The sequence below is a fragment of the Diplotaxodon limnothrissa genome, linkage group LG8 (assembly GCF_057381915.1).
Source record: "Diplotaxodon limnothrissa isolate DT_005_m linkage group LG8, D_limnothrissa_male_GT1.1, whole genome shotgun sequence".
Taxonomy (NCBI): Eukaryota; Metazoa; Chordata; class Actinopteri; order Cichliformes; family Cichlidae; genus Diplotaxodon; species Diplotaxodon limnothrissa.
The window spans coordinates 24889833-24917394 of NC_140603.1; the positions used below are offsets into that span (position 1 = coordinate 24889833).

A 27562-nucleotide genomic window follows, 5' to 3' on the forward strand; every position below is an offset into this window, starting at 1 on the left:
ACTTTAAACCAAAATCACTGCCCCACCCTTCTTCCCTCCACGAGAGCTAATGTATTTAAATGCCTAAACGTTGACTACAGTTGTGTTGTTGTTGTTTTTTTTTTTTGTTTTGTTTTTTTTTTACAATTGTATCATGACATGGCAGCAATATTTACTGCAAACCTATCTGTCACTAAGCAAACTTCATTGTCACAGTTTAAAAAATAAAAATGAAAACATCAACATAACACATGTTAATAACTAATTCCTGGATCTGTTGCCAGAGCCAGCCTTGCATTAAAAAGAAAAAACTTGACTTGAAGGCTTGAGTTTAGGAAACCTCTGTTCAAATGTGCTCATAATATTAATCTTGGTATGGTATGATTCTACTGTAAAATGTGACTTTTTGGGGGGCATAAAATGTCAAAATTAATTATGTGCAAGACCAGGTGTTTATTTGGATGCTTGGTGATTGAGGAACTATTCATTGTTGAGCCCACTCTCTATCTGTATCTTTAAAGAAACTGAAGCAGAGATCAAACTACACGCTGCTCTAAAATGAATGATGATTTTACCTATTTTTTAATTGCTGGTAAGTAAATAAATAAATAAATAAATTAACAAATTAAAAATCAGTACTTGTTAGTCCTTGTTTTTATTGTACTGGGCCATCACAAATAAACCAGCGTGTACACTGGCCTGGTCACCATTTTCATTTAGATACTTGCACAGGCTGTAATTAAAATAGTTAAAATATAACACAGAACCCTGATTTTTAAGGTTAATGTAACAATTTTAGGGGCTCTGTACACTAGCAGTCTAACATTAAGACTGCTAGTGTATAAAAATATTGCTTATTTTAAGAGGAGTTTGGCAACATTTAATCAGTTTTGTAGCTACGGACAACACTTCTGCAAACAGGCTACAGTGAATAAAGTTGGTTACCTTGCTAAGAAGTTGGATGTGTGCCGCTGCAGTAAGGTTAAAAGTATGGAAATCACTGTGCTCCTCTGTCTTGTTCCATTATTCTTCCTGCAATATTTCTTTGCGGAAATTACTGTTGTCTTATTTAGCAGATGCATTTATTAATTAATGACAGCAGGAAATGTTAAAGCCACTGATGAATGCTTTGCATTTCTTAGTTTTCTTTGGGAAACAGTGTTGTGGTAGTTAGCACAGTTGTCTCACAGCAAGAAGGTCAAGGATTTGACTCAACCATGTTCTGCCTGTGCCTGAGTGGGTTCCCTCTATACTCCAGCTTCTGCCCAAAGATACTACTGATGCTGACCCTACCTGTACCCCTGAATTTGATAAGAGGAAGACAGTGGAAAGCTTTTTTGGTTATCAACTATATTACATAGTTTTCAGTCTGTCTGCTATATAACTACTTAACTATAGACCTATAAATTAGGGTGTGTAGTCTACTTTAGTCATGGTGTTGTTAGGTTGTTGCAGGTGCCCAACTCCAGAGTTTCAAAAAACTCCCCGACATGATGATTCCCACAGCTATCTTTCACTGTAAATTTAAAACACTCTCAAATCATGAGCTCTGCTGTTTGCCTGCCAGGCTCAGGTACTGATATCTCTAAACTGCTGTCATCAGACTGGACTGTTTTCCATTCTCAACCTTGAAAAGCTGGTAGGTGATAGCCCATGCCAAACATTTGGCCCATTCTCCCAAGCTGAGAAGTGGTGTAGATATCACTAATATGCAATGATCTTTAAAAGTACTTTTTAATTGATTGACTTTTATATTCCTTAGTTAGTAAATTATTCTGTGACTATATACTATAAGTGTTATAGACTTTCCTTCTAGCTCTCAGTAGAGTAAGTTTGATACATTGATCATTTAGAGGTTGCCACTTCTGGCTCCCTGATTGTGCTTTAAATACAACAGATCAATTTTCTGCAAATTTTGCGATACACTGCTCCTCATAAATATTCAGTCTAGCCTCCATTTGATCCCAGAAGATCAAATCAACCTGTCTTCTCAGCACACGATTTAATGAAAGGATCTGAGTTAAGAAAATCTCATCTTTCGTACAATGGTCAGTACCACAAACCTAGAATGAATCTAGAAGATGTAAATGTCTTCTTCATACATGTCATCATTTATGTTTTTAAATGTTTCCCTCAATTTTAATGTGTACTGTATAACAATTGATCAAAAAGTTCTGAGAACAGGTTTATGAATTTTGAAATCCTTTCCTGACTTAAATGTGAGACATTTTCAGTGTGATCATTTATATAACCTGACAGTAGACCTCCTTGTTAACAGTTTCAGACTGGGAAACCAGTATTTGCACATTTGCTCTGAATATCCTACTAACCTTAGCCAATTTTTAACCTAATCATGACTTCAAAGAATTAAAGTCTGCATAAAAGTCCAAACAGTAGTATGATATATGGAGACACAGATACGGTACGTAAAGGTAAACCAACTGAATTGCATCCTTCAGAAATGCATCAACAGTTTAGGAAAAGGATAAATAATTTGTTTCTATTTGCATACTATACAGATTGAGCCTTTTGGTTTGGCTCTGACAGCAGATCCTCGATGACACACTGCTGATATCCTATTCTGGAACAGTGTGAGAGCCCATTACTCAAATTGGAGTCACAGACAAAGACCTCGCTGCCCCTGGTCCAGATGTCAAAGGCTTTTATGAAAATCCCTAATGTGATTCAACCTGATCCAACCAACAAAGACCTCTTGTTTTTTGCACAAACACAATAAGAGTCTCTTTGATTGCTGCTGCTGAGTCCCTCATTACTGATAGACAAACAGCAGAGAAAAACAGCTGACTGCAGTGCGATTAGAACAAAATGCCTTGTGATAACCATCACAAAATCTTGCCGTGTAACCAGCGTAGTTGCCAACATGTTTCAGTGAAGTGTAGCTGCTTTCTTTCACATTCACTTTGTCATTTGAATGGGGATCCCAATCATCATTCTATTGTCTTTGTTGGCTGTTCTCTTATTCTGGCTTAAAACTTAAACTGTTTTTCGGTGCAAGCTGGCATAATGGCAACTCATTAAATGGGGACCCGAGAAGCTCTGTTCTCTGGTTACACATATCAATTTCCTCTAACTGTAGTTGCCAGTTTCTCTTAGTGGCTGCAGGTGGACTTACACAGAACACATATTGCTTATCCTCCAAACACTAGAAAGTGATCTAATCTAATCATATGTAGTGACTCTTGGGTAGGGCAATTTAATAGTGTTTGCCTTTTGTCTTGCCTTCAGTCGCCGGTGATCTCTCCCATTTGTCTCGCAGAAAACAACTTTCCAGCAGTGACTGAGACGAAGACAAACATGTGGGCAGCACTCAGCACAGGAGCAGCTGTGGGCCTAAATGGCTGCCATTTATCATTGTAAACTGATTTAAGGAATTGAATGCATATGCTGACGTGGCTGATCTGCTGATTAGCTCAGTAATACCCAATAACACTAGGGCCCCTTTACTAAATTGTTTTTTATGGTAGACATGCGATTTGGGAGTTTTAATATGATGATTTTTCACATTGAAATTGTTATTATGTCTATTATAAAATCTAAAAAAGTTAGAAGTTACAAAGAAAAGTGTCTGTCTGCGGATAACAAATGTTAGCTGCTAAGTACAGCAGAAAGCATCTTCTTCATTCCTGTTTTTTTTTTTTTTTTTTTTAGTCATTTTGCCTAGTTGCATTGTTCTGCGCTATAATAATCTTGGCTCTGAGGAAGTGGCTTTTTACAAGCTGTTTTAAGGTTTCGGTTGGTTTTGAGGCCTCTCCCCGAAGGCCTTTCAAGGGGGTGAAGGCTCAACCCTGCTATTTAATCTCCATATATAGTCAGGCAGCTAGACCACAAAGTCAGGGCAGACTGCCTGTCTGGCGCTGGACTGGGTGTGGCCTCTCTGTTAGCATACAGTGGCCAGAGAGAGGATGGAGAAAGCTTCAGGCTGCCGCACAACTCTGGCTGCTTTCTCTCTCCACAGGTCTTCCACTGCTTAGAACACATGTCCTACACTCTGCATGTATTAAAATTTGCCCTGTTGAAAATCGCATGTCATTCCATCAAACCCACTTGTGCTTATACTTCACAGCCAGAATATTTACACAGCGGTTGCTGTGCATAGTCATTCATTCGCAAGTCATTCATTCTGTTTTTGGATTTCCTGGTTGAAGGTATTTAAATGAAGGAATTTACTGTAAGCAGCACGGTGTCAAAGAGAAGTGAGCTCCTTTTTACTGGAAGCAGATCAGGAATGACAGTTGCATTTATTAGGCTATGTTGAAAGGAGTGGGAGAGAGGGCAGAGCACATGCCTGGAGACACGCAGGTCTTTGGGGCAGATGAAATGTTTCTGTACATTTACTATATGCCCATGCATGTATGCAAACATTCCCTTCATTTTTCAGCAATGACTTGGTTATATAAAATCCTAAACAAGCAAAAAATACAGAAACACACACTCTCTTATGCACACATATATAGTTGTACCAGCTGAGTGCGTGAGGGGATCAGGCGCAGGCAAAAAAGGCAAAAGAGAGATAAGGATGGAGGGCACACATAAAGGCAACAGGGCAAAGAAAAAACAGACAAAAAAGAAGTCAGTGAGATTGATGATGCAAAGACAGAATTAAGTAGGCCTCCTCTCAGCATGCTGAGCCTAGAAATTGGTTGACGTACGAACTTCAGGTTCCATCTTTTTTGCCTCACCCCTCTTTGGAGGGCCTCGCCAATGAAAACTGCAGGAAGACGGGCATACACACAGCACCCGGCAGCAAAGACAACTTTTCTACTCTAGTCAGAATTAGTCTGTCAACTTTCCCAATGCTACCTCAGATAAAAGTCCTGTATAAGTTGACTTGTAAATGCCACCCCGTTCCAAAACGGGATTAAAGAATATGCCAAGCATTTTGTGAAGGGAGAGAAAAGAATTGGCAGAGAGCAGTAGACATGTCAGGTGTGTGTGTGTGTGTGTGTGAAGGAGTGATCGGCAGAGATAGAGACTGTGTCTGCAGGAGGTTAGTATTGGCTGAAATTGGCTCAGTTATTTCCCCCTCACACTCTTGACATCTAGAGGTGCGCGTGAGAGGCATTATGAATTCATAGGCTCCGGGGAACCAAATGAGCTGCCTTCGCCTGGAATTTACACGAGACAGAAATCACTTATTGTCAATGTATTATTTTTCGGTAGCACTTCCACGATAGGTGACAATTTTCCTCTATGCCTCTTCCCTCTCTTCACTTCCCTTCTCCCCATAATCTTCTCCACTGGGCACAATTTCCGTGGCAACTTGGTCACACATTTGATTTAGTATTCTGTTTCCTCAATTTATTCAAAATCCAGTTTTTCTGTGCTGTCCTCTTCCTAAGTAGGTCACCTATCTAACAGTATGACAAGCAAGCTGTTATCTTCCCCATTTAAATACCAATGCCTGTACTGTAATAGAGGGCACTCAAATGAGGATGTGTCCAGCAAGGGTGAACCAGACATATGAGAAGCAGTTTGAACACTAGACCCCTGGGGACACGGCTGGCCCACATCAACATCAGGCCTCATGTGGCATCCGGTGACAACTGGGTATTGAGACAGAATGGATGGACTGGGGGAGTTATGGTGCCCTGAGAGACTTACCTCTATCCATGTCTGGCATGTTTTCAGGGGCATCTTGGAGCCCAGAACAGGCTGTGCGTGTTTCTGTTGCAACAGCTGGGGCTTTACCGTGACTCCTTTGTGTCTGATCTTCAAACTCCCCCCATGCAATTTCATGATCACTGCCACAAATGCCTTCTTATTTTACAAACAGTGCATGCCTTCTTTTATAAGCTGAAAATTCAAGACCCAAATTCCTCATTAGAAGCATATATGTTATTCCAATACATCCACAACCCGTAGTCCGCATAAACCCAAACATCCATTCCTCCATTCAGTTTATTCTTCCGTTGTATCCACGCTTTAAATTCCCTACATTCCTTAAGCCCCTCGCACTTCAGTCATTTGATACCCTTGAAGAGGGGTTTCCCTCAGGCCCAAGGTCAAGCTGCTCTCCCTAAGGACCAAAAGTCTCACTACCATCACATGACCCGAAGAGCTACACTGCTGGGCCTGTGACCTCTCGTGTTCCAGAGGTTAGACTCTCGAACGCAGATGATTCCTTTTGGTACATTTGTGTTTTCTCTTCAAACAGAACACATCCTTCAGATGGCTTCTTGTTTGGCTATTTTTTTTTTCCCTTTTTCATCAAATTTACTCAGGTGTTCCTTCAGTTTGATCATTGACTGCCTCTAATACTCTCAAAATCTTACCTTAACAGGCCACTAGCTTCATGAGGAAATGACAAAGCTGAAGCCCACTTTGAGTGCTTTTTTTTTTTTTTTAGGTTTTAAGAGTAAAAAATGGTTTAAGGAGATATGGTTTTGAAATGTAAATGCCACCTTGCTACTTTAAGTTCTGTGAAACTTAAAACAGTGCTCAAGAAGTCTTCGCTGTGGTGAGTGTCATAGTCAGTTTGTTAAACCATCAAATTTCATTGTCACTGGAACAAAAATCCTACTGAATTTTGGTGATGGCAGAATAAAATATAGCTGACCAAATTAAGTAACATAAGTTTTGTTTTTTTAAGCTTGATTAGACTTTCTTGTGGTATTGCTTGAAGTAGCTACACTAGTTTGACAGCAGTGTCAATCGCAGTCACTGCAGCAGATGTGCAAACACAACATGTCTTACTGATAAAATATGAATTCCCCCATGTACACTGTGTGATTAATCAAAACACCAGAAAGCAGTTTCTAATTACTTCTAAGTACTTATGAAACTTTATGTCCATAAATAAGCATATTTATTTATACACAGTTTGATTTAATTATTCAGTGTTTATAGTTGATTGTTAATGTGTTTGTTTTGCCTCCGCTGTACTTGCAGTAATTATATTTCTCATCAACATTTCAATGGGGCTCTTTTTTACTTTTCTCAGGTTACAGGCCTTTCATAATTGATGTGCTTAAGCCTGGATGATGAATCTATTAATATCCTTGTGTAAATTACTCTTGTGTCGAGCAAGCCACATATATTTATCACCCTGACGCTTTTCTAATGAGGGAAGTTAAATTAAAACATATTATCAGACAAAAATTGGGACAACATAGTTTTTATGTGAGCTGTCGCTTGCTGTCATCCCTCTGCCTGGGCTGTGTAAACAGGCAAAGTTTAAAAAAAAGGCAAGAGACAAAGAAATACAGAGAGAAAATTTTGTTTAATCATTTAAAGACTCAGAAAGGAATGAGATGAAATATCTGGGACAAATGAAAAATCAATCAAAAAAGCTGTCGGAGGGGCCGTTTGAATGTTTCTGCAGTCGTTTAAGGGCTTCGTTATCCACTTCAAAGAGAAGACTCTCATCCACTGAGAAGGGTTGGAAACGCATTGTGATCCATTTGGTTAATTTCTACTTGATGTAAATCTTGTAGGAACATTTTTTTGGTTCCAAATACAACCACAAAACCATTGGAGATATTGTGATGAGTGCGAACGAGTTTTATTGTTTTTATACAAAATATCATGCATGAAAGATTGCAAACACGCTTTTAACAAATTGCCAGAGTTGTTGCAGCTTGTGCTACATTTACTGATGTGTTAAAAAAAAAGGGAGTTCTCAAAGCAGTTTGGATTTTATCCACAGCTTCTCTTCTTTTTGATCTGTTTCTTACAACCAGTACATCAGTTCATACATGTGGCCAGCTCTCAGTAGCTTAACCTAGACCTTTTATCTGAGATTTCTTTCTTGCCTTTCATTGCATGTAGCAGAGTACATTTGGATAGGAACGTTGCTGCTGTGGCCCTAACCCAATCAATTACCAGGTCATGTTAGAAGATTTCTAGAACCTTTGCGTTGAGCGATTGCAAAACGACCTGCCATTTGGTACATGTCCTTTTTATATACAGATCCAACTCTCTAATATGCTCCCTCAAGATATTGATACAGCCCTGCCATAGACTTACTAGACACATAAGGCCATGTAAATTAGTGTACTTTGATAACAGCGTACAATATGGATTCCATTTAATTTATATGGTTGTCGACGCAGTATAACACACATTGTGCAGCACAGATGGGGCAGCAGAGTTGTTGCTGTGCATCACACACTACATTGGTGCAGACATACTGTTGGTGGTCAGAGGAGAGAGAGAGAGGGAGATTTACTTTCAACTATAGACAGTAATGGTAAACCAGCCAGAGAGTCCCAAATCACTTTTAACACAGACAGATGTGTCTATAGTTATTAGACTATAGACATCTCTTTTGTGCATAACTGTGCAGAATATAGTAGTAAAGTTATGACATTTGCTTGGTTCCTTCTTTAGAACATCTTTGTGTATGACGTTTGCAGATGACATTGTCATGTGTAGTTAGAGTATGGAACAGGAAAAAGCCTAGTCATGTGGAGGTATGCACTGGAGAGCAGAGGAATGAAAGTCTGCAGAAGCAAGACAGAATACATGTGCATGAATGAGAGGGAGAGATGAAGATGGAAGGAGCCAAGGTAGTGAAGGTGGATGAGATTAAATACCTTGATATATTAATTGTTAAATTGACAGAAATACAGTTCCTGACAGCTGGCATTTACTGGCTTTGACAGGAGTTCTTGCTTGGTTCGCTTCCCTTCTCCTTCTTACCCTATGGTGGAATATTCAATTATAAAGTATGCTGATGACTCTTCTATATTTATACAGACAATAATATGCTAGAACCCAAATTGCCAGCTGGGCTTAATGGGGATTATGTGTTGACCCATGTAATATTCTGTTCTGTGGAATGATTCACTGGAAACTGCTGAACTAAAAATACTCCTCATTGTCTCACACAAACACAGCCAAGCAATGAACAGTGCAAAAAAAGGTGAAACAGAAAGTGTAGACTAGGTTGAGTGTGTGGAGATTAGTGTCAGAGGTGATTTGTGACACAAGGATGGCAGCAAAAGTGAAGGGAAAGGCTTACAAGACTGCAGTGAGGCCTGCTATGATGTGTGGCTTGGAGATGGTGGGTTTGACAAAATGATAGAAGGCTGAGCCGGAGGTGGCAGAGCTGAAGATGGTAACATTTTTATTGGGAGTGACCAGGATGGACAGGATTAAAATTGAGTATATTAGAAGGCCAGTTCAGTTGAGCAGTTTAGTGACAAAATTAGACAGTCAAGATTAAGATGGTTTGGACAAGAGGAGGATGAGGAGGGATAGTGGATATTTGGACCGGTGATGAAGGTTGAGCCACCAGGGAAGAGGAAAAGGGAAGATTCATGGATGTAGTGAAGCCATACGTGAGGAGGTTTGGTGTGAGAAGAGGACGGTAGTAATAGAAATAAATAGAGGCAGGTGATTCACTGCGTGAACGCTAAAGAGCCCAAGCAGAAAAAGAATAATAAAAAGAAGACTGTACCAGCACAATAGTAGTTTGATAACCTAATAGTCACAGCTTTTATCTTAAAATCATGATGATTTTTTTTTAGTCCGCAATGCTTAGTGATAATGGGGAAGATCAGTAACAGAAAGACCAAAAGTACCAGTATGATATTATCATATATTCCAGAAACACGAATCCAATTTACATGCTACAGATGGACTTTGACATAATGGTGATGTTGATTTAGTTTTTTATGATAGTTTTAGTATTTTTATTAAATTTGTCAGTTATTCAATTTTTTAATGTTTTGAACATTAAAAAAAGCTTTCAAATTGCTCATACTGTGACTTGGGTCACTTATTTGTCAGGGTCACTGTGAAAGAGAATGCAGTTTTAATCGGTAAGTGTGCAACTGGAGACACAGTAATTACTCACCCAGGATGAATTAGGAGAACTCTGGCACGTTAATCACCATAGACAACTTCAAGTGGCGGTCCGGTCTTTCGTATGGCAACACTTTGACTTTTAAGTTATGCACAATGTGATAAATGTGTTGATATGCTAAAAACCTGTATGGTTGATTATGGCCAAGAGAAGCAAGGCAAAACAGAGGGGGACTGTTAAAAATGACATAAAAATCAGTGGGTTTTTACTAGTATGATAGTGAGACTGTTGATAGTTTTGGCATTCTTGGTAGATCTAAAAGTCTCCCCATTAGACATTAGACAGTTATGTAATGCAACTTTGCCCTTACTGTGGCCATATGAAGCAGAGAAAATAAGTTTTGGAAACATTAATAAGCAAATTTTATGCAAACACAACCACTGATTATCAAAAAAGTGTACTTGTTACAGAAAATCAAGCAGATATATGGGTGACAGTGCTAGGAACTGTAAAATAGAAGTCACTCGTTTAATTGTGGAACTACTGAAAGGAGTATAAGGAAAGAGACACCGGTGAAGGATGAAAGAGATAGACAAAGTGAAAAGGACACATCCAAAGAAAAGAATAGCCACTGCAGATCTAAAAGTAGGCCATGGTAGGAGTAAAGGATGGTCAGGGAAGCAGTAAAAGAATTGCTGAAGGCCATGTAGTGGAAACAAGAGCAACAGATATGTTTTAAATTAGCATGGCCTGAGGAATGCAGCCCATAAAAGAGGGCAGAGATGGTGACCCGCGGCCTTGCAACCTGATCCCCTGAGGCACAAGCATCACTTTTGTGGTACAGTGCTTTCTCAGTACCCCTACTCCCGCAACCTCATCACAGTGAGCTTGCTGGCTTACTGCAGACCACTCCAATCATACCAGAATAGTGAGTGGCTGGAATGTGTCTGCCCTTGCTCCCAGAAATGCTCGGTAAAAGCTAGCTCAGCTCCCCAGTGCTCTGCTCTGTGCTCTGTTCACCCTTCATTAGCCTTTGCCTGGCATTCAACTAATGATCACCTTATTCATTTTCTTCCGTTACCTCAAGTGTGGTCACTCTGCTCTTTTGTCTCCACTAGCTGAGACTGGATGACCATGACATTCAAACTGTGTAGCATACATGCAACATCTCTCTCTTTCACCCCTTGAAACCTTCTGACCTTTTTAACAGAACAGAGAGATTTTCTCATCTTCTATCGCACCTTTTTCTTCTTTCCTGTATGAGCCAATCCTATTCTTCTCCACACATCTCATTTTCTGTTAATCCACCACATCTTTCTTCTTCACTGTCACACACAGACAACATTCTTCATTAGTCACACTCATGCAGCTGCCCTCTGTCCTTGTAGTTTGCACCTGTTCTGTCCCTGGGGTCCTCTGATTTCCACCATCATGATCTCATCTCCCTAAAGCACTGCGGTTACTTTGCGTGATTCTGTCTCCCTGTCTGTTTGTTGGCTTTTGCTGTCTTGCTACGCATGATTTTTTTTCTTCTTCTCATGATTAATATTAACTGTGATTGTCAAGTCAAACCGAGTAGGAGGTGGAGAGCCCTGAGGGAAAAAGTAAACGTGACAGACTGGAGGGCGGAACTAATCTTGTGTCTGGGTTTCTGTCGGGAAGAAAAAGAAAGGCGAACTGGGAAGCAATAGGAAGGTGCCACTTTCGGGAAAAGCCCAGCATAATTCCTTCAATAAGTTGTCGCCAACATGAATATTGTGTGGAACTGAAGTATCTACAAAGCCAGGGAGGCAGCCGGTAAGGGAATGGTTGCTGACTATGGTAAAAGACTTTGAAGCGAGTTGCTAAAGAATCGCGGCTGCCGCTAGCTTACGTAGCATTAGCACTGTGCCGTGAGTTGGTTGCCTGTTTACGAGCGGCACCATTGTTTATTGTTGGTTTGCATATGGAAGACTGTTAATGCTTGCATATGGTTAAGAGAAGCTGGTTATAAATACTATTGTTATTGCTCAAGTTCTAATGCAGATTGATTATTTAATTTAGCACTTTAATAGAAAGCAGTATTTCTCAAGGTGTATGTACAATTGCTAGTGAATTACATAATTTGAGCATTTAAAAATACTCAAGTAAATATTGTACTACAAAGCTTGCGCACTGCATTGATGTGTTTAAAAAAGAAAATGTGTTTGGGATTGTTTACAATATTTGCAGATGTGTGATAACAAACATAATTTGTATTTTGGTTTTTTGGTTTGTATTTAAAGGTTTTTCACCTATGGCTGACTGTGGCCGAAAAGAAGATTAAAGAAAAGGAAAACAAAAGATCTGCCTGGTCATTGAGTGAAACCCAGTTAAACACCTGTGGTAGATGCATCAATCCCTTTCAAGCGGGGAAGCTGCACAAACTTAGAGAGCTTGACAGTGAAAAACCGGGAAATCAAATCTGGGAAAAATGACCTGGAGTCCTGGGATAAGGGAATAATTAGTGCAAAGAGGAAATTCGGAGAATCCCTCAAGTTGCATGTGCCATTCCCATTAGTAAATAAACCCCAGTTCAAGCCTGAGCACACAAAAATGGCAGACCAAGCTGCTGGAAAGTCAGTTGAACAACTCAAAGGAGTGAGGGCAACAGTCAAGAGATCATTCTCTCGTCTGGTTAATAGCATTACGAGGACGCATGAGGATATGACTGAAGAAGAACTCAAAGACAGTTTCAATAGACTGACAATGGAAGCAGAGAAAGTCATGGAGGCCAATGATGATCTAGAGGCCGGTTTCATCACGGAGCTAGAGGCAAAGCCTGACACAAGTGAAGCAGCTGTGCTGACAGAACAGCAGAGAGCCGACTTAGCAAAGACTGCAAGTGAATGTGAGTTAAAACTGAAGGAAATAAAAACCCTAGTCAGAGAGGCTCTCTGGGCCAACTTTGGAAGTGCAGAATTGTCCACAGCACTACAGGCAGCAGAGGCTGAGTGTGATCATGTTGCTGCCATTACGCCTGACGGTAATTATGAAGTGTATGATTTCGTTCTTGGCCACCTGAAAGAATTGGTGGGAGTGGCAAAGGAGAGGTATAGCAAGTGGAAGCATTGGATCCCATCAGGTATTCGGAGAGATCTTCAAAGCAACATACAGAGGCTGGAACTCGGCGTCCCCAGGCTGGTTTCCAGAAAAGCTGACTTTCTGGAAATGAGAATAAAGGAGGATGCCGATCACCTGTCATCATTGCCAGTTACCTCCAGCTGCCCCATGCCAATCATCAAGCTGAAACCAACAGCACTTCCTAAGTTTCTTGGAAATAAACGAGACTTCCACAGATGGAAGAAGGAATGGGAGGTTCTTCAGGGGCAGGCGGAGCCATCTGGTTCGAAAGAGATCAAAACGTTTCAGCTACTTGATAGTGTGGATGAGAAAATAACGAAAGAACTTCGACTCACCACTTACAACACTGCAGACGACATCTTTCGTGTTTTGGAGAATCGGTTCGGCAATCAAACATCAATTGCTATTGAAATAGTGGAGGAGTTACAGAGGATGCCAGCTGTTAAGAGCCACCAGCCAAGAAAAATAGTGGAATTAATTCAAGCTGTGGAGAAAGCGCTTCAAGACCTGGTTGACCTTGGTGACACGGGGGCCATAAAAAACCCACTGGTGACAAAGTCAATCGAAAGTAAACTTCCGGAAACACTCAAAAAGGAGTGGCTTGTTTATGTTGCTGACAGTAGAAACACGGTCACCCCAGAAAAACGATTTGATAGTCTTCTGGAATTCCTCAAAGAGCAAGAAACCATATATGAACAGCTTGATCATCTGAGAGAGGAAGAGCCAAGTAAGCGAGAAAGAGTGGAGCTGAAACATTCCAGAACCAAATTCACCAAATCAGGTAGTGATGAAGGGTGTGTGGTCTGCGGTGATGGAAAGCATAAAAAGAAACTCTACTTCTGCAGGCAATTTAAGACATTAAAGCTTGCAGAAAAGAAGGCCGCAATTAAGAAACTAGGCGCATGCTGGAGTTGTCTCGACGTTCATGACAAAGGGTCATACTGCAAACCCACTTATCTGTGCAAAAACCCAGGCTGCAAAGAAGCACACGCTGCGGAGCACCATTACTACCTATGCCCTAATGCTGAGGTGAGGAAGGGAAGTGCAGCAGGGAAGCAAAATAGATCTGATCCAGAGGGAGGAAAGGTCAGCAGGAAATGTACAGAGGATCAGGAGGAGTTCCTCAGAAAACTGTCACCTGAACTGGCAAGAGAATGCAGGGATGCGTTTTCAAACACTGCATCTAGGACATGCAGCACCACCAAGGAGCAGCCAAGCCTCCTATTTGAAGGTGGGCTTCGAGAGCTGCCAGTAATCATGATGCTCCTTGAGGTCACAGCTAATGCTGGGCAAAAGATTGGGACATTAATTGACCTGGCTTCTGACACCAACTATATAACCCACAGGGCTGCAAGCAGTCTTAACCTAAGAAGTGAAGAAATCACTCTGGTTGTTCATGGAGTAGGGGCAATGAAAACGCACGTGAGAACAAGGCGGTATCTTTTAAAGATCCGAGTCAGAACGCCTAGAGGCACCCTTAGGTCACACCAACTGGTCTGCTATGGACTCGACAGCATAGCAGAAGTCCACAAACATGTCACACCGAGTCAGCTACAAAGGTTCTTTCCGGATATACCACTCAACGATCTTGTAAGACCGAAAGACATTCATCTGCTTATAAGTCATAAAGAAGGTCGGCTAGCGCCTCAGAGGAGCAGAGTCATCGGTGACCTTGTGTTATGGGATGGGCCACTTGGAAAGACAGTTGGGGGAACTCACCCTGAGCTCTTCGAGGAGCTTACTGTCTCTGCCCACATGTCCAAGACACACTTTGCCAGGTCAATGAGAGCAGCAGCTGTCAAGTATGAGGAGCTCATTGGCGAGGCCTCGGACCAGTCTTCAACAAGGAAGCATGTTCCTGCTAAGCTTCAGAGGTCAAGTACCTCAACCACCAGTCGAGGATTCTTAGAGTGGTGGAAGTGGGATAGTATTGGTGCTGCATGTGAGCCAAAGTGTGGGGGTTGTCGTTGCGGAAATTGCCAGCCAGGTGGGAAAGAAATGACACTGGCCGAGGAGAGAGAGCTTGAAATAATAAGAGAAGGACTCACCTATGTCACGGGTGATGGCCACAGCGATGAGCCACACTGGCATACCAGATACCCTTGGGCTGAAGATCCAGTATCCTTACCAGATAACAAAAAAGGAGTTGAGAGCACATTCCTCCGGACAGAGAAACAATTGGCCAAGGAGCCTGAATGGAAAGCTGCTTATGCCGCTCAGGTGCATGACATGGTGGAGCGTGGAGCCGCAGTCAAGTTGTCCAAGGACATGATCAGTAACTGGGATGGGCCAGTGTGGTACGTGAGCCACCTCATTGCTCCGAATCCCCACTCTGTTACAACTCCAGTGAGGCTTGTGTGGAATAGCAGCCAGAGGTTTAGAGGTGTGAGCTTGAACGACCTGCTAATAAAGGGTCCAGATGTCCTCAACCAGATTTGAGCAGTTCTCCTCAGATTCAGGGGCGGAGTGTACGGAGCCCTTGGTGACATAAAAAAGATGTACAATTCAGTTTGGTTAGAAGACAAAGAGATGCATCTGCATAGGTTCCTCTGGCGGGACTCTGAGGATGACGAGCTAGAGGAATATGCCATCACAAGGGTGAACATTGGAGATAAACCGGCAGGATGCATTGCACAGCTGGCAATGCGTGAAACTGCCAGCCTTTCTACCTTTTCCCACCTCAAGGAGGAACGTCGTGTACTCCAGCAAGATAGCTATGTCGACGACATCCTTACCTCTCACAATGACATGAACCAACTAAAAGTCATTACGGAGAACATTGAGCAGATCCTAAAGGCTGGAGGATTTGAGCTGAAACCTTGGGTCTTGTCTGGTCAAAGTGGGAGGAGGAAGCGCAATGACGAGGGTGAGAAAACAAGAATGAAAACCATTGTCCTACCAAACCAAATGCGTGACGAAGAAAACAAAGCTCTTGGTCTGGGTTACATAGTGGAAGAAGACAAGCTTCATGTCATGGTAGCAATCAACTTCTCCAAGAGGAAGAAAAAGATGCGAGTTGGCCAAGACCTTGCCCAGGAGCAGATTAAGACCCACACGCCAAACCCACTGACGCGAAGAGAGCTTCTCAGCCAAGTGTCAGGGTTGTATGACCCAGTCGGTTTGGTCACTCCTGCAAAGCAAAAAGGAGCAATCTTAGTTCGCAGGGCATTCCAAGAGACAAAAGTAGAAAGCTGCTTGGTCAAGGACACTTGGGATATGGCGCTCTCAGATGCCCTGAGGGAGGACGCCATTAGGCTTTTTGAGGAGTATGCCCAGCTCAGCAAAGTCACATTTGCAAGGGCGCTAACTCCCCCGTGCTTCACCGAAGAACCCTGGGCAATTACTTTCTCCGATGGAAGTGAGCAAGCCTATGGGGCAGTGTTGTACTTAAGGTGGAATTCAGATCAGGGCCCAATCATCAGGTTGGTGGAGTCCAAAGCTAAGTTAACACCATTGGACCACAAAGGGGATGTTGTCAAAGCAGAGCTGTGTGGGGCAGTGTTTGGCTCACACCTAAAGAAATACTTTGAGGCGCAAAGCCGGATTCAGGTTGAGAGGTGGTATCACTTTGTCGATAGCCAAACCGTCATTGGGGCAATACAGCGGGAGAGCTATGGGTACCAGACCTTTTTTGCAAATAGGATTGGAGAAATACAGAGCAGCACAAGGATTCAAGATTGGTGGTGGGTTCCTGGCCCTCAGAACATTGCAGAGGAGCTAGTCCCAGGGATCTAGATGAAGACTCAGAATGGCAAAATGGTCCAAAGTTCTTGAGTTTGCCGGTGTGCGAGTGGCCAGTCAGGTCAGCTAAAGAGTTAGCCGCCACTGCCAAAGAAAACGTCAATAAGCTGCAAAGAAAGGCGTTTGTCGCTGCCTTGACAAGGGCCGAGATAAAAGGGCAAGAAGAAAAGCGAAGTCGGGCTGCTGAGGCCCAGGGAGAGCAGCGAAGGCCACCTGCGGGGTCAGTCATCAAGAACCTTGTAGATGTCAAGCGGTTCAGTGACCTAACTCGATTAGTTAGATCAGTTGCTTGGACTTGGAGAGCAGCTAGAAAGTTTCTTGGGGGACATCCAGCTGCTAATGACCCAAAGTGGGAGGCAGTCCCGTTGGTAGGAGTAATTTCGGTGAAGGAACGTGAAGATGCCCTAAGAGACATCTTCCTTGCAGCACAAGACAGCGCTGTCTTCCCAAGCACTACTACAGATAGACTGGTTGTATACAAAGACCCAAGCTCTGGGCTCTTTGTTTGTGGCGGCCGAGTGCAAGCTTTTAAGAAAGACCAGGTTAGTGTTCCCATCTTGGCTTATGATGCTTGGATCTCTACACTGTTGGCTCGGGAGGCCCACAATGAGAGTCATGAGGGAGTTGCTGGGACCCTGCTCAGAATGAGGAAGAAAGCGTGGGTCATAAGAGGGAGAAGGATTGCTCAAAAAGTTGTGGATGGTTGTGTGGTTTGCCAGAAAGCAAAAGCACAGAGTTGCCGGCAAATAATGGGCGACTTACCTCCGGAAAGAACTCAACCTGCTTTACCTTTTGAGTTCACAACAGTGGATCTCTTTGGACCCTACCAAGTGAAGGATGACATCAAGAAAAGAGTCATGATAAAGGTTTGGGGGGTTGTATTCTGTTGTATGGCCAGCAGAGCGATTCACACGGAGTTAGTAAATTCCTTGTCGACTGAAGGCTTCTTAATGGCTTACCAGAGATTTACAGCAATTAGAGGACATCCAAGAAAGATCTGGTCAGACCCAGGTACTAATTTCGTAGGAGCAAAGTCTGTCTTGAAGGAACTTTACGGATTCTTGGAAAGTCAGAATAAGTTTGTCTTGGAGGAGACTGCAGCAAAGAATGGAACAGAGTGGATGTGGAAAGTAAATCCGGCTGATTCCCCACATAGAAATGGAGCTGCTGAGGCTGATGTGCGCATTGTGAAGAGAGCACTCCAGAGTCTTGGAAGGGAGTCTGGGCTAAGTTACAGTGAGTTCCAGACAGCTCTTCATGTGGCAGCTAACCTTGCAAATGACCGCCCGATTGATGCCAGAGTACAGAGTCGGGAAGGTTGCATTCATTATGTCACACCCAACAGTCTTTTGCTTGGTCGAGCATCTCAAAGTGGGGACTTCAAGATGTTTGACTTTTCCGTTTACCCCTATAAGAGACTTCAAGCAATCCAGGCAGAAGTGAGCAAGTTTTGGAGGTCCTGGAGCCAACTTGCTGGCCCTAATTTGTTTGTAAGGAGCAAGTGGCACACTGCACACAGAAATGTCACTGTTGGAGATGTCGTCTGGTTAAGTGATCAGAATGCGCTGAGAGGGCACTTCAAAATGGGCATAGTTGTCAGCACTAATCCAGACAAAAAGGGTATTGTGAGGGACGTCAATGTCCGGGTATGCCCAAGTTACAGTGGTTCTGTGGCTAGGTCCTTGAGGGCGGAGGACTTAAGCTCTGGTTCAAGGGGAGCGACTCCGGTGGCTCAAGCTACCATCCTTCATAGAGACGTCAGACGTCTAGTTGTTCTGTTACCTGTGGAGGAGCAAAATGGGACCAAGTCGTCAGTGTCATGCTTAAATGGGATGAGTTAAACTGCGGTTTGCTTGTGTACTTGGCGATCTCCTGTGTTCCAAGGGAAGATCGAGTGGGAGGTGTCAAGTCAAACCGAGTAGGAGGTGGAGAGCCCTGAGGGAAAAAGTAAACGTGACAGACTGGAGGGCGGAACTAATCTTGTGTCTGGGTTTCTGTCGGGAAGAAAAAGAAAGGCGAACTGGGAAGCAATAGGAAGGTGCCACTTTCGGGAAAAGCCCAGCATAATTCCTTCAATAAGTTGTCGCCAACATGAATATTGTGTGGAACTGAAGTATCTACAAAGCCAGGGAGGCAGCCGGTAAGGGAATGGTTGCTGACTATGGTAAAAGACTTTGAAGCGAGTTGCTAAAGAATCGCGGCTGCCGCTAGCTTACGTAGCATTAGCACTGTGCCGTGAGTTGGTTGCCTGTTTACGAGCGGCACCATTGTTTATTGTTGGTCTGCATATGGAAGACTGTTAATGCTTGCATATGGTTAAGAGAAGCTGGTTATAAATACTATTGTTATTGCTCAAGTTCTAATGCAGATTGATTATTTAATTTAGCACTTTAATAGAAAGCAGTATTTCTCAAGGTGTATGTACAATTGCTAGTGAATTACATAATTTGAGCATTTAAAAATACTCAAGTAAATATTGTACTACAAAGCTTGCGCACTGCATTGATGTGTTTAAAAAAGAAAATGTGTTTGGGATTGTTTACAATATTTGCAGATGTGTGATAACAAACATAATTTGTATTTTGGTTTTTTGGTTTGTATTTAAAGGTTTTTCACCTATGGCTGACTGTGGCCGAAAAGAAGATTAAAGAAAAGGAAAACAAAAGATCTGCCTGGTCATTGAGTGAAACCCAGTTAAACACCTGTGGTAGATGCATCAATCCCTTTCAAGCGGGGAAGCTGCACAAACTTAGAGAGCTTGACAGTGATGAAATTTAAATAGAAGATTTAATCATTTGAATTTTCTGTGTTGTTTTTGTTATCGAGCATTCGAAACATGCAGGAACAGCAACACTGAGGTGTGTTAGATTAGATTTGCTGACACACACACACACACACACATTTCTGTGCCTCAGTCAGGTGGCAGAATGTGTGTGGTGTTGCACACTATTAGCATAATGGTCATTTACATAGGGCAGAACTGTTCCAGGTAATTCAATATATATGTAAAACTCTGTTGGTTAGTGTGGCAGGGGGCCTGTGATGCTGCCTGAAGCACCTGTTTTGCCATAATTATAGCCTCTGATCAGACCTAGTCCAGAAACCAAAAGTCAAGACAGCAGTGCCAATGCATTGATAATATGTAATTTCCTGCAATTTTCCTCCTTCCCGATACCTTGGGTTAACTTAGGACACCGGCAAACATCCAGCGCTTTTGCTAATAACTGCCTATGCTGTTATCTGTTTTTCTTTGCAGATCTATTAATGGATTTGGTAAAATCTAGAATTGCATTGGTAAGCTTGGGATTACTTCTTGACCCATGTAACAAGCTATCTAAAGGGAAGACACTGTGCATGACCATAGTGCAGCGGCCAGTTGTCGGTTCGTTACGACACAAACGCAGATATACTGATGCACTCTGTTGAACATGTACACCAGTGTCTTTTCTTTACTTATTGTTTTCCAATCACAGTATCATCTATCAACATTGCGGCGAGGGCTGATCCTTCATGCGTGCACGCCGTCACCGTAATGTCATCGTCATAATAAGCCTCTATTCATCCATGAATGACAGTCAACTCAATTTGAATTGACTGACTCATTCTGATTTGCCAAATTTACTTCCAACAAACAGACACAACCAGGCCTTTTAGAGAGCAGTTCTTTTTACTCCCTTTATTCCATTTACAGTCCATTGTTTTATTTTCAGCTTTTCTTCTTCGTATTTGCCATTGTCTCCTTCCTTTTTCTCTTCCTCTTGATGAATAATTCATGTAGTCATTCATAATTTAGGGGAAGCAGCCAGAGATTTACACAGCTCTTTGTGTCACTGAGTTTTGTTTGGTGGCATATTCAATAATTGTTTAATATATCAAATTGACTGGGAGTTAGGAGCTCGGGCCTGTGTGCAGCAGAGCCCGATTTGTCTGATTATGGCAAGGGTGAGTGCCATATACTTTCCTAAAGCAGCATGATCCGCATGACCGCTGGGAGAACTTCCTACTTCCTAACAATTTCCTAATTTCCCTATTGGCTAAAATCCTTCTCGGAATACTTTGTGGCACGAGGTCCACAGTTATGAAATTCAGGGACAGTGTACGCTGATTGACTGTGTCTGGGATTCATACTATTCCTGCTTCAGCTAAGCCCTGCTGTGTGATCTTTGCTATAAATGTGTGTCAGGATGCTGTATTTTTTATTATTTCATCAGATGCATTCATAACAGTGAAGCTGGATTCAAATCTCAGATACTGGTAATAAAAATTCACATCTCACAGATGAACCAGTTTGACATTTGTTGATTCATTCCTATTCTATGAACTGCACACTTTCAATCAAGTTAACTCATCCTTATGGAAGCACAGGTAAGCAGTGGTTATAATGTAACATGCATTTTGTTTCACAAACAAAGCAAAGTAAAATTGGCAACACCTGTTCCTATTTTGTAACCTCATAATGTGAATGGCAAACAGTAATCAAAGGAGAGAGATGGTGTTCATGTATAGCATCTGCTTGGCTGTGTTTGTGTGAGACAATGAGGAGTATTTTTAGTTCAGCAGTTTCCAGTGAATCATTCCACAGAACAGAATATTACATGGGTCAACACATAATCCCCATTAAGCCCAGCTGGCAATTTGGGTTCTAGCATATTATTGTCTGTATAAATATAGAAGAGTCATCAGCATACTTTATAATTGAATATTCCACCATAGGGTAAGAAGGAGAAGGGAAGCGAACCAAGCAAGAACTCCTGTCAAAGCCAGTAAATGCCAGCTGTCAGGAACTGTATTTCTGTCAATTTAACAATTAATATATCACATTTCTACTTCACTGAAGTCTTAGAATACGATGCATAATAACTGTATGTTGTCTGGATCTGTGTACTAGTTGTCACTCATATAAACAAAGGTGTACTAGTTAAAGTGCTTATACAGCTGCATAAATAAATAATAAATAACTAATAGCTGCATTTTCAGAAAACATACAGCAGTGCAATAAAAGTTTGTCCTCCAGCAGCTTATACCTAACATCCAAGCATTCGTTCTTGTACCCCTTGAGTGTGCGTTTATGACTAAAGGGGATGTCTTTGCCAGGTTCTATTTAATGAACTCCTTTCAACTATTTCCCTTGATGCATAAAGCAACTGATCTATTGTGCTTCTGTGTGTTGTTTCTCTTTTGTACATAGGAGTTTATTTTGATTATTCACTAAGGAATTGTAAAAATGATCAGTTTAGGCTGTTTTAAAAAAAAAAAGTTAAACTAGATTATGATATATTTGTCACACCTTTCAGATGGTCTGGTGTATAATCTAAATAGTATATAGTGTATTAGTTTATAATTGTATATAGTAAAACAGTATAGTACTAGTACAGTTTATTGAATCCAGATTCTATAAACCCTGAGCCTGAAGCTCTCACAAACACAAAAACAAACAACAGCCAACAAGTTTTCATGTCTTCGCAGGGGACTAGTGTTCCCTTTTGTCGATTTAAACTTGAATAGTACTTCTATACCCACGATTAAATATTCCATTTGAAACCACCACGAAAAGAACCTTGTACCAGAGTTCTGTGTTAAAGTATGTCAAGCCCATTCTCAGAACAAAGACCAGAGTTCATATCTTCTGCGGCAAGCATTGGCTTGACCCAAAAGTTCTGTCCAAGAGGCCTAGTTTCTAAGAACAACTACTCCTATTAATTGTTTTGATGAAGTGGTATCAAAGCTGATTGATCAGCCAACTTTTATGCAGAAACTGACTATTGAATGAAACACCAAGTATTCTTATTTTGACAGCCTGGGATGAGTTAATTATGACTTGGCTTTTCTCTCATTCATTATTCATATTTTATAAATGATATAAATATGAATAATGTGATATATCAATTCTGCTAGTGATAATTGTAGTTCTTATTTTACTACAAATACTACATTGCACTTGCTAATTACATTGAGATGCATCTGTGACCTTTTAGCCTTTACTGTGGCAGGAAAGCTGGGAAGGAGAGCATGAGTAAAGACACAGCAAATGGCCCAAGGCAGATTTGACCCCAGGCCTCTGCAGTTGCCTAACACCATATGGGTCATTTGCTTAGTGCAAACTTACTGTGAAATCCAGGGGTTAAAAAGAAAATAAAAAAAGAATGAAAAAAAGAAAAGAATCCAACTTCAGATTTGACATAAAGATCACTTCTGAAGAAAATATCACATCGTATGTCACTGTCAGTCACCCTTGATTTTTTTCATCTGGCTTTCTTTCCAAAAGATGTCACTCAGTATCTGCCATTGCAAATCAGAGTGAGAATACTTTGCTACAGGAACAAAGTCTGCAACAAGAAAATCAGCTTTATGAGTTTTTACGCAACATTCAGCAAGCCAAAGCAGATGACAGTACTTGGGCTCCAGGGGACACCAGATAAATTGGGCCCTGGACGGAGTGCAAAGCTCTTGGCTGTGGAAACAATTGGACATTTGGAGACTTCGCTTGCATCTTTGCTATGTGAAATTGGCGTAGGAAACTTTTGAAGGAGAGGGACAGGTGGAGGGAAGAAATGTGTGTTCAAGCAGAGCAAACAGCAGGTGTACAACTGTGTAATTAAGGGGGAAAAAAACAGGTGACAGGAAGAGGTGTGATAATGTTGATCTGCATTAATCGCAGTAGAACCAAGAATGCATTTCCATTTCTAATTGATTTGTAACTGATTCCGTTTTTAACTTATCCATAGATGGGTCAATATAACATCAATGTTATTCCACCTTTCAGAAGAAAAATAAAAACAATACACATCTTTACCTGTTTAAATGGCAGAAGGAACGGAAAGAAACACGGAGTCGAATGTGTCAAAATAAATGAGAGAGCAGAGGTAAAACAGAAGAAGGGGGCAGGTCTGAGGAAAGAGATCAAAGGATTGTGAGGGATGTGTCTGCATGCAGAGGTGGAAAGTGCACTGGAGAGTGAGAAGTGATATGTCTGTGACAGCTGCAGCATCATTAGTGCATTAGGATCAATCCTCAAGACTTATGTTTGGACTCTTTGCCCATATAAAAGGCTGAGATCATTTATATGGTTATGTCCTTGCAGCTGCTCCAACAACTTTAGCCTGGCTTATTTTTCTCATCATATCTGATCTTTCTCCTTTCACCTCTACATTTTACCATCAGTGTTATCACAAGTACTGAACTGATCCAGCCTTATGGGGCGAACCTCTCCCGAGGCTCATTCGGCTTCGGCTTTTCCATGTTGACATGAGAAATACAGAGTTCTTTGTTAGGTTTCCTTAACTCCAACTCTTTCTTTGCTCTGACTTCACCCGGGTGGCTCCGTACCCACTGATGGCTTTAGCTCCCCCATTGTTGTGGCTATTGGTTTATCAATTCAAGTCAGCAGGCAGTAATTTGCCAGGGACTGTGGGTGTGTGATTAAAGATCCCTTACCACCCTGAGCAGGCAGCTGGTACTCTGCGACAGCAAGCATGGTGGCAAAATGAAGGCATACTGACAGATTTACACAAGCCCTAAGACACACAAAAGAACTTGTAGCAGGCTTACTGTTTGTTCCCACATTGTTGCAGATTCTGCATGTTCACATCTCTGCATGACTTTTTTTGTGTGCAGTGATAGGTGGGCATATTTACCACACAGATAAGGTTAATTCCCCCCGAGAGCTCATTTGAAGCCAATTTTATGGGTTGTGTTGAGGCAGTTGTGTATGGTTAATAATAAAGTCCCTGGTTGAGTGATTACTTGTGTCATTATAGCACATGTATGTTTTTTGAGAAATTATTGTGCAAAGGCACCCATGTCTGGTATGCAGACCTTTCTCACTCCACTGAGCACGCCTTCTTTCTAATTCTGGGCTTAAAGTGTAACTGGAACACTGTTTGTGTCAAAAGAGACATATCACCTATTGCAGGGGTATATTTTTAATTTACATAGAGAAATTACCTATAATTTTCTCATTAAGTCTCTCGATTAATTTGGGATTCGCCTCTTTGTTTGCATTTCCTCTCTTTAGAGCCAGCTTCATTTTGGTGGCGACGAGGGTTTTGTAGGGTTGCAAACACTGTGTCGCATTAAAAAAAGAGACGAAAGGCTTTGTATGTAATTACTTTGCGCTTACTTTCTTTTAAGGAAGGGAGAGGGGGTAAGAACTAGAGACAGTTGGGGACAATAGCAGAGTCTGCTGTCTCATTTACCAAATTAGACCTTTGGTTGCTTTGTTTAGCTGATATAATGGTACACTGTAGCATGCAGAATCTTATTGATTCCCTTGTTTCGGGAGTAATTTATTATTTAACCTGCTGAACCTAATTATGATACACTAGACTCGTATTATTGCACATGGCAGCAATTCTTTGCCGTTTGAAATGAGTTCTGCGTGGGTGTCCTCTTGTACATATTTTTTATTGTCACTGTATCATCACATATACTTGAGTCTTATTCTGCTGCACATAGAATAAGACTATGTGCAGTATGTTATATGTGGCAATCCATATAACATACACCTTTGTTATATGGATTGCAACATTATCTTGGGTTTTGTGTTTTCCCTCCTGTTACATGTAAGCAGTATTCATATTTTTTTTTCACTACCTAGAACAATGCACTTTAAACACAAAGAAAATCTTCTGTGCCAATCCATATATTAGAAGTAGTAAAGCAAAAGACTTGAATCGTTGGACAAACAGAAACTCTGCTTGTAGGTGACTCATGCAGTTTCCCACGGGCACATCTGAATCATTGTAATGGCTTGAACAGCAGCTGTGTCTGTGTCTGATGTGTGTGCCTGTGCATTTGTATGTGCCGGCAGAAATATGTATGTGTTCGCAAAAAAAAAGAAAAAGAATCCCTGCTTTTCTCATCTCTCTAGCAGACATGTACAACCCGCCATCCGTCTCTAATTGCTTCTACCTCACTCATCATTTCTGTTTGTGCCGTAAAAAGAAACACTGAAACTCCACCACTGGGGATCCATTACCATTTTCCAGCCTATATGCTTTTTATTGCTGTATTTAGAGGCTTCATAAATATAGAGCAAAGCATCAGGGAAAAGAGAACTTCTGAAGAATCACAGCCAAGACACCTGCTGCTATTTCTGTAGATAACCTGACAGACCAATGGAATAGCAGACGATCAGATGGGCCGCTACAGACACACACACAAATGCAAAAATATACACGGGGTAAAAAAAAAAAATCAAGCAACAACAGCATCATGCAACATTACTCAAAGCACAGACGTTTTCTGAAAATCTGTTTTTTTTTTAAAATATTTCTCTTCTAATCTTTTTCCTTTCGACTGAACGGCATTTATGACTACTCAGTTTCCATCAACATAGAAGGAACTCAAGGCAGCCAGATTCTGTTTCCTGTGTTTTAGTGTTTCAGTTGATGTTTGCTTTTAACTTTCCTCATCAAACCATATTTTTCTTATTTCTTATATTAGGCTTTTCTTTTAAACAACCACTTTCAATAATCAGTTGCCCTTTACTTTTATTTTGATTTGCTCTTTGCATAGGTTTGGAAAAAGGTCATGGTTTGGGTTAGACTACTGTAGAATCATTCAGATTGTTAAGCTAATGCTACAAGGATACGTTTTTCCATTTTCCTATGTTGCCCTAATATCCCAGGAAAAAATCAGCCAACTTTCTTTTACTGAGTGGAAAAACAAATATGGTTCATATTAGGTAAGAAAACTTTCTATATCTAATGACTCAGTTACAGGACAATAGCAATAGAATAGTAGGGACAAAGGTGCAACACCCTCAGACCACAACAGTGTTGCTCTGACTTGGACACTGCTGTCGCTCTCAGAAAGCTTGTTAAATGTTTAAACATAATCACCATCTAATTTCTAAACATACACAGATGACTAATACATGACAATCAGTCAGAATCAGACTGTGCTGATAAGCTCAACAGGTCTATGATGTGTGTGTTTGCAATAGTTGTGTTGACAGCTGGTTGCATACTGGTTATAAGCAAGGTTGCCAACCAAATCACCATCCTGCAGCACTCCATTATTATTATTGGAACAAAAGTCTCAGAGGTTCTGCCTGGAATGGCTGGATGTAAATAATGTGAATTTATGTGTTGAAAGGCTACAACAGATTCACGAATAGTTGCTGATTTATCAGAATTAATCTCCATATTATCACAGATTGCATGTAACTGCCAGCTTGACCATATTCAGTCGCAGACTGACTTCATTTTATTGTCATTTTATCGCTGTCTTGATTCACCAGATCTGCTATGAAGACATAGCCAGCGGGCATTTGCCTGGTGGGCCGCTGGCGATTTTTTGTTTTTATGGGCCGATCGTTTTTTGTTTTTGTTTTTTTTGGTTTGTTTGTTTTTTTTTTGGAAGGGTATAAATAATGAAAGGTGTTGGATTGGCCAATTGGTCATGATCGACTCTGGGCTGGACCAATTACAGCCGAGGAGGTCGGATGCACCCTCCCCCTTGTTTAGCAATCTTATAGACGAACTAAAGAAAATGGAGAACAAAAAAAGGAAAGGAGGTGCAGAAGAAATTAGGGCCAAAAAGAAACAAACCCTTCAGGCAGACGCTGCCAAATGTGTAAAAATAACTGAATTGTTTGGCGGTAGCTATGGCATAGCTTCCACAGATTTAGCAACATCAGCAAATGGTGGAGGCCAGCAGGTGGATAAGGGAAAGGGGAGGCAAGAGGAGGAGAGACCCGAGGCGGCCGCCGGTCATAGTGGCAGAGGAACTGAACTTCAGGTAAGAAGTTATGACCTGCTGTCTATCTGTGTCAGATATGAACCAAGTTTAGTTGTAGAATAACTGGTACTGCGTACTAGCTAGCATGACGGAGTTTATATACTGCTGGGCGGGTGCTATGAAGTTACTGATAGTAAATTTTATTTTATGCTTAAGGTTAGTTTCTCAAACTCCTCAAAATCTTAACAAATTGTGCCAATCCTTACATGTTGCACCAGGTTGATTTAT

At 41.4% G+C, this 27562-nt stretch overlaps 1 protein-coding gene across 2 annotated transcripts in view; it reads left to right on the forward strand.

The window, feature by feature from the left end:
* Nucleotides 1-27562, forward strand: part of sdk2b (sidekick cell adhesion molecule 2b) — a 295188-nt gene that overhangs the window by 44715 nt on the left and 222911 nt on the right. The window lies entirely within an intron of this gene.